Raw genomic sequence first — 17,640 nt, 5'->3', positions numbered from 1 at the left:
CCAGCCCCATCAGATGATGCACAGATGACCCAAGGCTCAGATTCTGTGTGTGGACCATAAGCATCTTCCCATCTGAGTGAGTCAAACCCTAGGCTTTCTATGTGCCTTGGTATTCGCCAGGAGTTCAATGGTGTACTCAGGTCTCCCCCAGAGTCTTTTCTTCATGCCCTGCCTCTGAAAGATGTGGAGAGTTTCAGAACTTGTTTAAGTAGCTAAATAAATCTGTTAAGGGCTTTCCTCTATTTCCATCCCCAACCCTCTGCACCCCTCAGCAGTGATTAGAGAAGTCTCACAAATAAACCACTGTTTTGACCCATGAGAGATTAGAGCTGTGCTGTTCAACTGGTAACCACTAGCCACATGTGGTTGTTTAAACTATATTAAAAATTCAGTTCCTCAGTCTCAAACCATAAGGGACTAATATATAGAGACCAAACTTAAGGTTTCTGACAGGGTTCTGGGTGGGGGAGATGGGCTAACTGGGTTACGGGCATTAAGGAGGGCACTTGGGATAAGCACTGGGTGGTATATGTAAGTGATGAATCACTGAATTCTATACATGAAACCATGATTACACTATATGTTAACTGACTTGTATTTAAATTAAAAAAAATCAGTTCTTCAATCACATTACCCACATTGTTAGTATCCATGTGGCTGGCAGATTCTGTATTAGACAACATAGAGATAATACAACATTTCCATCATCACAGAAAGTTCTCTTGGGCAGTACTGCATTAGAATATTTTCATGCTGCCCTTGCTTAGATCAGTTCATTTTTGTTAGACAATGTGAATACCTTAATCTGATAGGTCATAATGTTTCATGAAAACTCTTGAAGATACAATTATGTGTTTTTATTTTTCATGAGTAATTCTCACTCTGCTCCTTTTTCAGTTTCCTATAAAGTTTATTGCTTCCAAAAAAATATTCTAGGGATTTCAGTGAGGATGTTTTGTATGGGAATAAGATTTAAATAAGAAGACTGGGAACCTGGGTGGCCGAGTTGGTTGAGAGTCTGACTCTTGATTTCGGCTCAGGTCATGATCCCAGGGTTGTGGTGTCATGCCCCATGTCAGGCTCCAGGCTTAGTGTGCTTAAGATTCTCTCTCTCTCCCTCTGCCCCTCTGCCCCTGCTCATGAACTCTTTTTTTTCCCTTCTCTCTCTTAAAAAATGAACTTAAAAATTAAAAATAAGGGGCACCTGGGTGGCTCTGTCAGTTAAATGTCAGGCTATTGCTCAGGTCATGATTTCGTGGTTCATGGGTTCAAGCCCTGCATCGGGCTAACTGCTGTCAGCACAGAGCGTACTTTGGATCCTCTGTCACTCTCTCTCTGCCCCTTCCACACTTGAACTCTCTCTTTCAAAAATAAACATTTTAAAACTTATTTTAAAAATTAAAAATAAATAAATAAATAAATAAATCAGGAAACTGAGTGATTTGGAGACTGAGTGATATGGACTATCCTCCATAATGTGGTCTCCCACATCAGTCAGTTGAATGCCTCAGGGGAATAAAAAGGCTGACCCTAAGTAAGAGAAGTTTTATTGCCAGGTAGTCTTTGATCTGGTGTCAGCTGTTTTCCTGCCTTCAGACTTGAACTGAACCATTGGTTCTTCCTGGGGTTCAACCGTGCTGGTCTTCAGACTTCAAGTTTCCAGCTTGACATCTCATCCTGCAGAACTTAGAATTTGCCAGCCTCCATAATAGTGTGAATCAATTCCTTATAATAAACGTGTGTGTGTGTGTGTGTGTGTGTGTGTGTGTGTGTGTATAAATCCTATTTGCTATATTTCTCTGGAAAGCCCAGACTAATACAGATGGATTAGTTGTTTCTTTAAATCTATCCCTAAACCACCCTAGCTTCTCCAAACGTTAAGCATATTCATGTTGATACTATTTGAGTATATTTTATATAAATGCTATCCTATATGTAGATGCTCAAACAAATATGATGTTTTTTTCTATAAGAGAGCTAAGTCCCTACACCAAGGGATGGGGGGACGACCTGTACAGTAAAGGTTAATGGTAGATTTGAGGTGTTCAATCCCTTTACATTCCAAAGAAACTGACCCTTGAACCTACCCTTGGGAGGTAACCTCTAAGGACTGGTCAGATCCTGCCGAAGAGTCTTTGTATACCTGAGGACTTGGGCTATACCAGAGAGGTTATGCTAGTGTAATTTATGGTGGAAACATTAGGCCATATTGTATCTGTTTTGACCTCTGGAGTAGAAGGGGATTGAGTGACTCATGGACATTTTATGCCTACATGACCAACTCCAATAAAATCTCTGTCTTGGGATTGTGTTGTGTTTCTGGGTTACAATAATACATATGTGTTGTTATGCATTAATCTAAGAGAAATAAGCATTGTTATACAATTCCACTGACAGGGAAAACCAAAAGCTCATACCTTGTCCCCCCTGGACTCTTCTTTATGTGCCTTTTACTTTTACTTTACTTTGTAATAAATTAGAATCATGATTATAACAGCTTTTCTTAGTTATGTTTCTTTATAGTGAATCATTTAACCTAAGGATTGTTTGGGTCCCTGACACAACATTAGCCCCCCAAAAATGTATTATTGGTAGTTTTTAAATATGTATATGTATACAAATACACACACCACACACACACATGCATTATGCTTATATGTGTACATGTGGGGTGTGAGTGTGTGTGTGTTTGCTTAAAAGATCAGTTCAGTCCCACAGTGGATTAAGTCATTCTCAACTAATGGTTTTTGTTAGTATAAAGTTCCAAAGTAATAAAATAATAACTAATATTTATTTAGTTATAATTATGATCCAGATCAGGTGTTATATACCCTTTACTGCATTTCCCAAACTAACTCTGAAGTAAAGTTTATTCACTCTATTTTGGACATAAGTAACGAAGCTAAGATGGATTACCCAATGTGCCCAGTGTCTCACAGCTAATGCACTCAATCTCAGTTCTGTCTGGTTCTATTCTTTCTGGGAGGTGGGTCCACCTCCCTATTTCCAATGATATTTTGCTGTCCAGATGCTTCAGCAATTTTAAATTGGTTTTTATTTAAATTACAGTTAGTTAACATACAGTGTTAATCTTAGTTTCAGTTGTGCAATATAGTGATTTAACACTTCCATACATCACCCAGGGCTCACCACAATAAGTACACTCCTTAATCCCCATCTCCTATTTAACCCATCCCCCATCACCTCCCCTCTGGTAACCAACAATTTGTTCTCTATAGTTGAGTCTGTTTCTTGGTTTGCCACTCTTTCTCTTCTTTTTCCTTTTACTCATTTCTTCTGTTTCTTAAATTCCACACATGGCTGAAATTATATGGTATTTGTCTTTCTCTGACTGACTTAACTTAGCATAATAGTGTCTAGCTCCATCCACATTGTTGCAAATGACAAGATATTCTTTTTCATGGCTGAGTGATAGATGATAGGTAGATAGATAGATTGATATTAGATAGATAGATAGATAGATGATAGTTAGATGATAGAAAGACCACATCTTCTTTATCCATTCATCAGTCATGCAATTTTGTAAACTTGAACACTTTTTGTAGAGATTAACCTGTCTTTACTTTCTTTGTATATTACACATTATATTTTACAGTAGACTTTTGCACTAGATTTTCTAGAGTGCCTACATTTCATGCATGAGGAAACTTGGAGCCTCAGAGAAGTCATCTGACCTTCTAAAGTCTACATAGCCAGCTTGAAGACTTAAACTAAAACTTCTGATTCCAAAGTACACACATGGAAAGAAAAAAAATTCTTTCATGGAAAGAAAAAAAATTAAGTTTTTGTTCTTCCTGAGTCATGGAAGATAAAATGACTACTGGGGTAAAACCTCCTGCCTGCTATTAAAGTTTAATAAGGTCTACAATCTCAAAAACTCTGCAAAAACACTTCAGTATATTTACTTTCTGAATTTTCTAAGTTGTTGAGCTTCACTTGGAGATGACTAAATAAGAATGGTTGGCCTTGACTTTGCCTCTCTTTTTCATTTAGCTTGTGTTTGTCACATTTAATCCAGAATGAAATTGAATCCTCTGTTAAAACATTTGGTTTGCAAAAACCCTGAGGCAATGTTGACTTTACCTGAAAATATCCTTCTGTGCTCTTCCATAATGAATCAACATTTCATTCCTAATGTGTGTGAACTCTAGGACAAGATGTCTGAAGGGTAGATAGAGTTGCTTGATTCTAGTGTGTTGTTGTTGCTACTGTTATTTTTCTTTTAATGTTAAAACACTACACAAGGAAGACACTAAATATTTATTGTCATATACTGGAAAGAGATAAGATTAAAATGTTTGTTTATGTATATATAAGTTTATTGAAGAAAAGTTTATTATATTTTTATACAGCAGCATATGAGGTGGGCTGAGCACAGGCTATAATATTAGAAAAGAGAGTTAAAACTTCATCCCATGAAGTGATATCATGGGCAAGTCACTTCATCTGCAGTGGGATGAATGTACTGAGATGGGATGTCTCATTTGTAGAGTGAGGAGATTGGCCAAGGAGTGATTAAGTATTCTAATTTTTTATCTATCTCCTTAATGTATTATAAGGAATTAATTTTCCTAACAGCTTTGTTGAGGAAAAATGTAAATACCATGAAATTCTCCCATTTTACGTGTACATAGTTAGATGAGTTTTAGTACATTTACGGAGCTACACAACCATCAACACAATCCAGTTTTAAATATTTCTATCATCCCTCAAAGTTTCCTCAATCTGTTGTTTCCCTTTCAACCCCACGCAGCTACAGATCCACTTCTTGTTCTAATAGATTTGCTTCCAACACCTCCCCAGCTTTATTGTGGGTATATTTGACATATATGACACTGTGCAAGTTTAAGGTGTAAAATGTGATATTTTGATACACATATATAATTGTGAAATAATTGCCATAGTAAGTTTAGTTAACACATTTATCACCTCACATTATTAGCATCCCCCCCCCCCATGGTGAGAACATTTAAAATTTGTTCATTTTGCAACTTTCAGGTATTTAATACAATATTGTTAACTATAGTCATCATGCTTCCCATTATATCCCCAGAACATAACTGGAAGTTTGTGTCATTTGATCAACATCTCTTATTCCCTCCACCTTCCAGCCCCTGGCATCCACCAATCTATTTTTTCTTTCTATTAGTTTTTTTTTTTTATTCTACATACAAGTGATACCGTATACTGTTTGTCTTTGCTTGATTTATTTCACTTCATGTAATGCTTTCAAGGTTTATCCAAGTTATTGTAAATGGCAGCATTTCCTTCTGTTTATGGCTTAATTGTATTCTATTATATGTATGTGTGTTTCACCTTACCCATTTATCCATCAATGGACACTTAGATTATATCTATGTCTTGGCCATTATAAATAAAGCTGCAGTGAACATGCAGACATTTCTTCAAAATACTGATTATATATATATATATATATATATATATATATATATATATTATATGGTATAAATAAAATCATACATTCTGTGTTTGGCTTCTTTCACTTAGGGTGATGGTATTGAGATTCATTTATGGTGTAGTGTGTAGTTTGTTTCTTTTGGTTTCTGGGTTGCATTTCTTTGTCAACTTTTAAAAACTATAACACATGCTCCTCTCCGAGGGGATATGACTTTATAAAAATATTATAAATCTGGGTTTATAATTTCCCATTACACAATGCTTTGAGGTCCTCACTTTTCTCAGAGCTCTGAAGTAAAATGCATCAAATAATTATGTACTTAAAATGTACTGTGTAGGGCACAATAGGTTTTGTAGTACCAAATGTTCTTTAAGATATTATTGCCCTCTTTATCCTAGGGAATTATCTGTATTCCGTACCTGTGAAGCCATAATGGAGGACAATATGTTCCTAGTAAAACTAGCTCCAGGTGTTCAAATTCATAAATGATTTGTTCTGGATAAATAACCTTAAATTTCCTCTTTGTCAAGGCTTGTTATTCATTTTTAAGTTCTCTTATTATTATATTGCTTTCCCACTAGTGATTTTTTTTTGGTGAAAATATGATTTGAAGGTATTCCTGAATATGTGCAATCATATCCTCAGTTTAAGTACAATGATAATCCTTTCCAAAAGGACTAAGTTTACTTTCCTCTTCTCTCAACTTCCACATAAATTACCCTAAAGAAGTTTAAATGTTGAAAAAACCTGACCACGATAGGAACAGCAGTCAGGGTAGTGGTGGTGGTATCATCATTGGGAGGACACTGGTGAGTTTTCAAGAAATTTCTGGGAAATGGAAAAGAGTGGGCATGTAATGGGAAGGTGTTGTAACTAGAAGATAAATAACTTCTGGACAACTAATGCTGAGCATAGTGATTATAATAGACAAAACTGTGTTACATACTTCAAAGTTACTAAAAGACTAGGTATTAAATGTTCTCACCACACACAAGAAAAGAAATGATAATTATGTGACTTGATAGAGGTGTTAGCTAATGATATGGTGATTATCATATTGCAATCTATAATTGTATCAAATCAACACATCATATACCACAAACTTATAAGTGTTATATTTTAGTTATAATCTCATTTTTAAAAAAAGGATGGGAACGTACTAATGAACCATATAAAACAGGAAGGCATATCTCAGAAGGTATGCAGAATAGGCTTGGTGAAGGCAGGCTAAAGGCATGAAAGGAAGAATGGGGCAGAAAATGCAGAGTAGCTTAACATCTCTTAGAACATTTGCCTCACTATTTTCTTCCTCACCTTCTCTGTATATTCAACTTGCACAGTTATCAGCATTCTGGACTTTCCCTTGGGTAAAACACAGATAAAATGATACACCGATAAAAGAATAATGACAACAAAACTTCTCAGCTATTCTCTAGTTAAAAATAGAGTTATTTGAGGAGTTATGGGTAGTTTGAACCTCCAGAAGAATACCTCAAAATTCGGATGCATTTGAGCTAGGGAGCAAGAAATCCACCATTTTCCTTCCATACAGCACCCTAAAGCTCACTTCCCACTTCTGCAGGGCTGCAGCTGAACCTCCAAGATTCCTAGTAATTAATCAACATACTCCTTTATTTTTAAATACAAGTAGCAACCAAGAATCAAAATATTTATGAAGAAAATCAACAGGCTAAAAAAAAAAGACAAAAAACAAGGAGGTAACAAACAACTGATATCCCAAGGAACAGAAATATTTTAATATGTTCCATAATTCAGTAGAATAATTCAAATTAAAAAAAACAAAGAAGTAAATAACTTCAAAGAAACTCAGAAAAATATTTGACACAGTCATAACATGATGTTATGAAAAAAGAGGTCATCAGTGAAGAATACAAGCCTTTCAGAAATTCAAAATCTAATTGCTGAAGTAAAAAATCAATTAAAACTCAGAGGAAAATACAGAAAAGAAAATGATAAAAATAAAATTAAATAATCAATGCATAAATTATGACTTTTAACTATTAGAAGTTCATGAAAAAGAGACAATGGAGATAAATAAATTACCAAACAAATAAAATAACATTTTCCAGAGCTAAAAATTAAATTTCCCAGAACTGACTATCTGGCAAGGTAAATGCAACAAAGATTGCACTTTGCCATGTCATGGAAGATTTTTGCATATCCAAATTATTAAAAATAATTCCAAAGAGAAAACAAGATTACCAATAGCCGAACAGGAATCAGATTGAATTCTAAGAATGTTCAAAGGAAGCACTTGATGCTAAAAATTTTGAATAATGTCAAAAATTGCAAAATATCTTGGTATTTTGGCTATAGTGTTCTAGATCCAGAGAATATATCAGTCAAGAGAGTATTAAAACAAACAAACAAACTAAAACTAAGAAAATCCACCTCTCATATGCCCTGAAGTAAAGTTACTTATGATGTATCCACCAAAATGAGAGGAATACAAAACAACAAAAAATAAGGCTAAATAATAATGGCCCTCTCAAAGATATCCATATTCTAATCCCTGAAGTCTGTGAATGTTACTTTATATGGCAAATATGAATTTTTAAGTGTGATCAAATTGAGGATCTGGAGATGGGGAGATTATCTTGTATTATTTGGCTGGATCCAATATAAACAAAAGGAACTTATAAAATAGATGATGATAGATAGATCAATAGGTAGGTAGCTGCCATATGATACATATACACATATATATCATATATATACATATACATACACACACATAGATGGATAGATACATAGATGAATAGGATATGTTGAAAATGTGAGATCTAGCCTTGGTTTTGTCAATTGAACATGTCTTCCTGGATGTTCTTTGTTATTTCAAATTCAACATGTATGAAACTAATTTTTCAAAATTATCTCTTGCCACAAACTAGTTTCTCCTCTTGAGTTTCATTAGATAATTGACTATTATTCCTTTCTTTTCCTACATCCAGTGATTGATCTTCTATCAATTACATTTTTAGTCTGTTTCCTAAGACATTATATTTTGATATTATCAAAATATTTTACTGTATTATTGCCAGTCATGATAAGAGAGTAGAGATAGAGATAGAGATGAGACAGAGAAATCCTCAAGAGTGGCAACTAACGCTCTCTCATTGCCTCAAGCCAACAAGTTTTTAAACATATTTTTGTAAGAATAAATATTATGTTCTAAATTTTTTTTAATGTTTATTTATTTTTGACAAAGAGAGAGACAGAGCATGAGCTGGGGAGGGGCAGAGAGAGAGGGAGACACAGAATCTGAAGCAGGCTCCAGGCTCGGAGCTCCGAGCTGTCAGCACAGAGCCCAAAGCGGGGCTCAAACTCACAAACCGTGAGATCATGACCTGAGCCAAAGTCAGGACGCTCAACCGACTGAGCCACCCAGGCGCCCCTAGATATTATGTTTCTAAACCATAGATTTAATTGTCATTTCTCTGCCTCAAATTGAACATGCTACTTCAACTTGCCTTTTACACTTTTTCTCTGACACTACTAATACTCTGTACTTTCTGTGTACAAACAAAAAATCCAAATTTATTTATACTAGGGAATTTCTATCAGGATTTTGGATAGCTTATAGAATTGATGATATCTCCAGTAAATTTAAGAAAACGGGCATACACCAAAGGAATCAGCTAGAACTACAGTCAAAATCATGCCACAGAAAAAGCCAGCTGCTGTAGGACACTGGACTCTTCCCTTTTATATAATGGGCTCTGCAGCTGTGATCCACTTGAATAATCCAGTGTCCCCATTGCTTGGCATGACTACTTTCAGATCCAAAATATTGGACAGAAACATCTGTTGGTTGGATTATGATTCAGGCACAAGCAGCAGATAGCATAGAGGTCATATCTGGACATTTTTGCTACTTGTAATGACACCCACTGAAGTTAAACAGCAAGAATTTCTGCCACTTGAAGAATTCCCAGACATTTTGAAGTTAAAAAAAATTACAATGTCCAAATATTCCACTCCTTTGGCTGTTCAACACCCATACATACATTTCTTCTAAAACATCCCACCTAAATTAAAATTTCCTTCATAAAATGGAAAATGTGCACTAAGCCTCTCCCCCAAAAGCAACTGCATCCAGAAACAAATCCACATATGTGGTAGCTATTCCATTCTAGTCTCATCAAAATCTTTTTTTAATAACTCTCATACAACATATGCAGAGTTAATGGCAGAAGCAGACTTTTAATTTTAGCAATGATTAAGTAGGTTTCATCAGACTAAGCTTCCTGCCAAGAAAGCTGTTATTTATTTATTTATTTATTTATTCATTTATTTATTTATCTATTTATTTAAAAACAATCACAATAACTGTCACCAACTGTTTGAAGACACTGTAGAGCAACCAACTTATCCAGGACATGATGATTATCTTGGGGAGATAATCCAGGACAAGCTATTATCTTGAGGAGAATGAAAACATAATGATGGAAGTTAGATATTCCCCTCCATGTTTTCCTCTTGAGGCATTTGTTGATTTTCAGCAGTGGGCATTGAGGCTGTCTCAGGGTCATCTCTTCAGTCAGATCTTAATGGGCCAAGACCCCAAAGAAAAGAAACCACAAACAAGGAATTTCTGCATTCTGTGTGGCTTTTTCAGTCTGGTCAATTCCTAACTGTCTAAGTAAAGTTTAGCTAGGCATTGATGAGCAAAGTTCATGGTGTTGGGGAGAAAAAAATCGAGTTCAGTGTTCACCAAGGATGAGGGATATTTGCTGAGCATGCTAAAACTTGGGTTGAAGCCTCTAAAATGCTATTATTTCCTAGAAACAAAGACAATACATAAATAGGCCAGTCCTCAGACTGAAATCCAGACTCAAAACTACTTGCTCTTGGTTGAATTGGTTTGCCCTTCTCCTGGTGTATATGTCTGACAGAACATTAAATCTTATATGGAGTAAAATGATATTTCACAGAGCCTCTACAAATTTCCAAACACCATTTAAAGTTCTTAATATAAAATTATAAGGTACATCAGGATACAGAACCAAATCACTAAATCTAAGAAACGAGATAATGGAAACAGATTAACTTGTTATTACGTTATACATTAGAATGATCAAACATGGTCTTTAAAGTATTTGTAATTAACATATTCAAAAACTGAGGGCACAATGAATAATTTTTACAGAGAACTGTATAAGCATCAAATGAAAATTCTTACAAAGAAAAATATTACTAACATTAATAACTCATATGAGAATAGCAATAGACATGTTAGTAGAAAATGTCTAGATGGAAACTCAAAGAAAGTAAAGAATAAGAAATACAGAAATAACTTCCAGAGGTACATGGAGCAGGGTAAAAAACTCCGATACAGTTATAATCATAGACGGAGAGAAAAGAGATAATAGATGCAATAAATGAAATACTACTGGCCACTACTTTTCTAAAAATAGATAAAATATATCAAGTCATTGCTAACCTTAAAAATAAAACTGCTAGAGAATGTCTGGGTGGCAGAGACGGTTAAGGGTTCAACTCTTGATTTCAGCTCCAGCCCCATGCTAGGCTCTGAGTGGAGCCTGCGTGGGATTCTCTCACTACTGCTCTCTCTACCTCTCCTCCCACTTGTGCACATGGTCACTCTTTCTCTCAAAATAAATAAATAATAAGCATTGAAAAAAATTTAATGTTTTATTTATTTTTCAGAGAGAGAGAGACAAAGAGAGAGACAGAGTAAGAGCAGGGGAAGGGCAGAGAGAGAGGGAGACAGAATCCATGAAGCACGCTTCAGTCTCTGAGCTGTTAGCCCTGTCAACCAGGAGATTGACCTGAGCTAAAGTCAGATGCTTAGCCACGGAACCACCCAGGCATCCCTATGCATTTTTAAAAATAAAACTGCTAGTTATTTTACCAGAAAAAAAAAAGCGGGATTTATTCAGGAATAGCAGAGAATTACATTCTGGGACAAGTTATGACAAAACCATACGCAAGTGGGGGTGGGGGTGGGAAACAGAGGGATGCTCCTTTACAGAGGAAAAGGGGAAGTTGGGAGTGCTGATATAAACAAATCAGCATTGGAGTAAATTAAGAGCTCAAAATATGGTGGCTTTTTATTGGCTGAGTTGTCACAGTCTCTCATTGGCTGGGCTGTTGTCAGGGTAGGGAAAACTTTTTTCCTTCTGCTGAGAGAGTAAAGTGATATCCACTTGCAGGCTGTCTCATCCTGTCGGGTTTGCAATTGTGGACTAGTGGTAGGGTGTAGAGGGCTCCCCCTCCTGGCCTTCCAAATTCATTGTAAATGATATTTTTTTCCCACTAATTTTCAAATCAAGAAACTCTGAGTCCCATGCAAGATTAAAAACAAAACAAAACAAACAAACAAACAAACAAAAACAAACACTAAATCACATTATGGTAAAACGCCTGAAAATCAAAGACAAGAAAAAATCCTTGAAAACAGCCAGAGGGAAAAAGATGCATCAATTTCATCAGAGCAACAATCAAAAGAAAATACTACATAAACAAGTATACATTTTAAAAAATCAATTAGATTATCCGTTACATTTACAGAATAAAGAAGATACAAATAATTATCTAATAGATAAAGAAAATATAATTTCATAAATCAACAAGTGTTTATTAAATAAATCCTTAAGTAAACTACTGTCTTAGTGCATTCAGGCTGCTATAACAAAATACCACAGATTACTGATTTATATGTAGCAAATATTTATTTCCCACGGTTCTGGAGGCCAGAAGTTTGAGATTATCAGTTTGTGTTCTGGTGAAGATCCTTTTCTGGGTTGCAATCTGTTGGCTTTTTGCTGTGTCTTCACATGGTGGAGAGGGCTATGGAGTACTGTAGAATTTCTTATATAACAACACTAATCCCACTTATTTTATACTATAGGTTATAATCCAATATGTACTATGTATATTGCTCAAATTCTTCCAGCTTTGACCAGAGGGAAATTTTTTGGTTGGTTCCTGCATCACTTTGACATTCCACCATCATTGTGATCTTCTTTTTATCTTATTTATTTAGTTTCTGCCACTATAAGATATTCTATGATTGTCTTGTATATTTTCTATGTTAATTCTAGAATTGGTTATTTCTCTAAGGACTCTGCTTCCTTTTGTTGGAGAATGATTTTAATACCCAAAAAAAGGTGTATTTGTAGCTACTTGGATATCTTAGTCTGCTTTGGCTTCTGTGATAAAATACCACAGACTGGGTGATTTACAAAGGACATAAATTTATTTCCTATAGTTCTGGAGGCTACAAGTCTGCCAGAAAGATGTAATGCCCTTTTTTGGGGGGTTGCTGTCTACCAATTTCTCACTGTGCCTTTACATAGTGGAAGGTGTTAGGTAACTCTCTGGGGTCTCATTCATAATAACACTAATTCCATTCATAAGGACCCCATTCTCACAATCTGAACACTCTAAATTTCCCATTTGCTAACACCATCACATTGGGCATTAGGATTTCAACAAACAGCTTCTTGTGGAACACAAACATTCAGTCCATAGCAACTAGAAATAGAAAGCTTAAAATATCATTAAGGGTATATATGAAGAAAATTACAGTTTGTGGTATAAATAATGACAAATTTTGGATGTTTCTTCTTGAAGTGAGGAGCAAGACAAAGACATACATTCCACCACCCTTATTCAATACCATGCTGGAGGTTGTATACTGTGTTAAAAGACAAGGAAGAGAAATAAAAGCCAAGAATAGCAAAGATTAAAATGGCAAATATCTACTATTTTCAGATTGTTTACATAGAAGACCGAAATAATCTACAAATGATTTTGATTTTAGCAAGCCTTCTAATATAAAGGTCAAAATAACATGCCAATTTCATTTCTACACTACTAGAAAATGATTAAAAAACAACGTTTAAGAGGTAACTTAAAATAAAAAATAATTTTTATAACAGTACCAATAATATGAAATTGCCTACGAATAAATCTAACTAAAAATTAAAACATTACTGAGAAAAAAATTAAAGACTTAACTAAATGGAGCTGTATACTCTTAAATATATTGGACAATTCAATGCTGCTAAGATGTCAATCTCCTTTGCCTCAAAAATTGATCTATAGATTCAGTGCAATACAATAAAAATGCATCTTGCCTACCTTACACCCAACACAAAAATTAATTTGGATTGACTCATTGGCCTGAAAATAAAAGGTTAAAAAACAATAGGATTTTTAGAAGAAAACACTGGGAAATATAGTTTTCAGTCAGGATTCTAAAATTTATGTAAAATAGGGGTGAAGATGGTGGTATAGGTGGATGCTGGGCTCACCATGTCCTGCTGACCACATAGATTCCACCCACATCTGCCTAAATAACCCAGAATACCGCTAGAAGCCTAGCAGAATAGAGCCAAGCATAGACGAGAGGCCCACAGAAGAGGGTAGGAAGGGCAGAGAGGCAGTGTGTGCTACACAGACTGGCGGAAGGAGATGGGCAGTGGAGGGGCAGCCAGCCCACCCGGCAAGGCAGAGCCCCTGAGTCTGGCTTGCAAAAGCAGAGGGGCCAGATGGAGTGTGTTCTGACAGCCAGTGGGACTTATCATCTGGAATGTTGTAAGTCAACAGCTCTGCCTCTAGAGCGGGAGGGCTAGAGGACAACGGGAGGGAGAGTTGTTGAGCCCCAGAGGACAGAGCTCAGCTTGGCGGGGCACAAAGGTGCTGGCCAGAGCCATCTCCCTCACCCATCCCCAGCCGAAATCCCTAAGGGAACCAGTTCCCATCAAGGAACTTGCTTGCACTGCACAAACACCCAATGCTGTGCTGCTATGGATCCATCCCTCTGATGGGTCTGCCTCCCTCCTGGTGCCATAGGGCCCTTCCCAAAGCAGACCACCGAAGGCAAAGCGAGCTGAGTCTACCCTTCCTGCCCCTATGCACCTTGCGGATCCACCCTGGCTAATACACCAGATCCCATCAAAGCAGCACCACAAGCCTGGCAGTGTGCAAATAGCCCAGACAGGGACCACACTGCTCCACAGTGAGTCCTGCCTCTGGGAAAGAGGAAGATAAGGTACACACCAGTCTGACTGTGGCCCCAGCGGTGGGCTGGGGGCAGACATCAGGTCGGACTTCGGCCCTGCCCACCAACGCAAGTTACTCCAGACAGCACAGGGGAAGAGCCCTGCAGTTCCGCGCCACTCCAGGGACTATGCAAAATGACGAAATGGAAGAATTCTCCTCAAATGAAACTCCAGGAAGTAGTGACAGCTAACGAACTGATCAAAAACGATTTAAGCAATGTAACAGAAAATGAATTTAAAATAATAGTCATAAAATTAATCACTGGACTTGAAAAAAGTATAGAGGACAGCAGAGAATCTATTACTACAGAGATCAAGGGACTAAGAAACACTCAGGAGTTTCTAAAAAATGCTATAAATGAGCTGCAAAATAAAAGGGAGGTGACCACAGCTCGGATTGAAGAGGCAGAGGAGAGAATAGGAGAATTAGAAGACAAAATTATGGAAAAAGAGGAAGCTGAGAAAAAGAGAGATAAAAAAGAATCCAGGAGTATGAGGGGAGAATTAGAGAACTAAGTGACACAATTAAAGGTAATATACGCATAATTGGGATTCCAGAGGAGGAAGAGAGAGGGAAAGGTGTTGAAGGTGTACTTGAAGAAATCATAGCTGAGAACTTCCCTGATCTGGGGAAGGAAAAAGTATGGAAATCCAAGAGGCACAGAGAACTCCCTTCAGATGTAACTTGAATCGATCTTTTGCATGACATATCATAGTGAAACTGGCAAAATACAAGCATAAAGAGAAAATTCCGAAAGCAGCAAGGGATAAACATGCTCTAATATATAAAGGGAGACCAATAAGATTAATGACAGATCTATCTACTGAAACTTGGCAGGCCAGAAAAGAATGGCAGGAAATCTTCAATGTAATAAACAGAAAAAATATGCAGCCAAGAATCCTTTATCCAGCAAGTCTGTCATTTAGAATAGGAGAGATAAAGGTCTTCCCAAACAAACAAAAAATGAAGGAATTTGTCACCACTAAACCAGCCCTACAAGAGATCCTAAGGGGGATCCTGTGAGAAAAGTACCAGAGACATCACTACAAGCATGAAACCTACAGACATCACGGTGACTCTAAACCCATATCTTTCAATAATAACACTGAATGTAAATGGACTAAATGCTCCAACCAAAAGACATAGCATATCAGAATGGATAAAAAAAACAAGACCCATCTATTTACTCTCTACAAGAGACTCATTTTAGACCTGAGGACACCTTTAGATTGAAAGTGAGGGGATGGAGAACTATCCATCATGCTACTGGAAGTCAAAAGAAAGCTGGAGTAGCCATACTTATATCAGACAAGCTAGACTTTAAATTAAAGGCTGTAACAAGAGATGAAGAAGGGCATTATATAATAATTACAGGGTCTATCCATCAGGAAGAGCTAACAATTATAAATGTCTATGCACCAAATATGGAAGCCCCCAAATATATAAAACAATTAATCACAAACATAAGCAACCTTATTAATAAGAATGTGGTAATTGCAGGGGACTTTAATACTCCACTTACAACAATAGATAGATCATCTAGACACATGGTCAATAAAGAAACAAGGGCCCTGAATGATACATTGGATCAGATGGACTTGACAGATATATTTAGAACTCTGCATTCCAAAACAACAGAATATACTTTCTTCTTGAGTGCACATGGAACATTCTCCAAGATTGATCACATACTGGGTCACAAAACAGCCCTTAGTATAAAGGAATTGAGATCATACCATGCATACTTTCGGACCACAATGCTATGAAGCTTGAAATCAACCACAGGAAAAAGTCTGGAAAACCTCCAAAAGCATGGAGGTTAAAGAACACCCTACCAAAGAATGAATGGGTCAACCAGGCAATTAGAGAAGAAGTTGAGAAATATATGGAAACAAATGAAAACAAAAATACAACAATCCAAATGCTCTGGGATGCTGCAAAGGCAGTCCTGAGAGGAAAATACATTGCAATCCAGGCCTATCTCAAGAAACAAGAAAAATCCCAAAGACAAAATCTAACAGCACACCTAAAGGAAATAGAAGCAGAACAGCAAAGACACCCAAAACCCAGCAGAAGAAGAGAAATAATAAAAATCAGAGCAGAAATACGCAATATAGAATCCAAAAAAACTGTAGAGCAGATCAACGAAACCAAGAGTTGTTTTTTTGAAAAAAAATAAACAAAATTGATGAAGCTCTAGCTAGGCTTCTCAAAAAGAAAAGGGAGAAGACTCAAATAGATAAAATCCTGAATGAAAATGGAATCATTACAACCAATCCCTCAGAAATACAAGCAATTATCTGGGAATACTATGAAAATTATATGCCAACAAACTGGACAACCTGGAAGAAATGGACAAATTCCCAAACACCTCAAACAGAAAGAAATAGAAATCTTGAACAGACCCATAATCAGTGAATAAATGGAATCAGTTTTCAAAAATCTCCCAACAAATCATTCAAAGCAGAAATAATACATATCCTTCTCAAGCTATTCCAAAAAATAGAAAGGGAAAGAAACCTTCCAGACTCATTCTATGAAGCCAGCATTACTTTGATTTCCAAACCAGAAAGAGACCCAGTAAAAAAAGAGAACTACAGGCCAATATCCCTGATGAATATGGATGCAAAAATTCTCAATAAAATACTAACAAATCCAATTCAACAGCATATGAAAAGAATTATTCACCATGATCAAGTGGTATTCATTCCTGGGCTGCAGGGCTGGTTCAACATTCGCAAATCAATCAATGTGATACATCACATTAATAAAAGCAAAGATAAGAACCATATGATCCTGTCAATCGATGCAGAAAAAGCATTTGACAAAATTCAGCATCCTTTCTGGATAAAAACCCTCGAGAAAGTCAGGATAGAAGGAACATACTTCAACATCATAAAAGCCATTTATGAAAAGCCCACAGCTAACATCATCCTCAATGGGGAAAAACTGAGAGCTTTTTCCCTGAGATCAGGAACATGACAGGGATGTCCACTCTCACCACTGTTATTTAACATAGTGTTGGAAGTTCTAGCATCAGCAGTTAGGCAACAAAAGGAAATCAAAGGCATCAATATTGGCAAAGATGAAGTCAAGCTTTCACTTTTTGCAGATGACATGATATTATACATGGAAAATCTGATAGA

Source organism: Panthera onca, chromosome B3 (genome assembly GCF_046562875.1).
Source record: "Panthera onca isolate mPanOnc1 chromosome B3, mPanOnc1 haplotype 2, whole genome shotgun sequence".
NCBI lineage: Eukaryota > Metazoa > Chordata > Mammalia > Carnivora > Felidae > Panthera > Panthera onca.
This window is presented reverse-complemented; position numbering follows the sequence as displayed.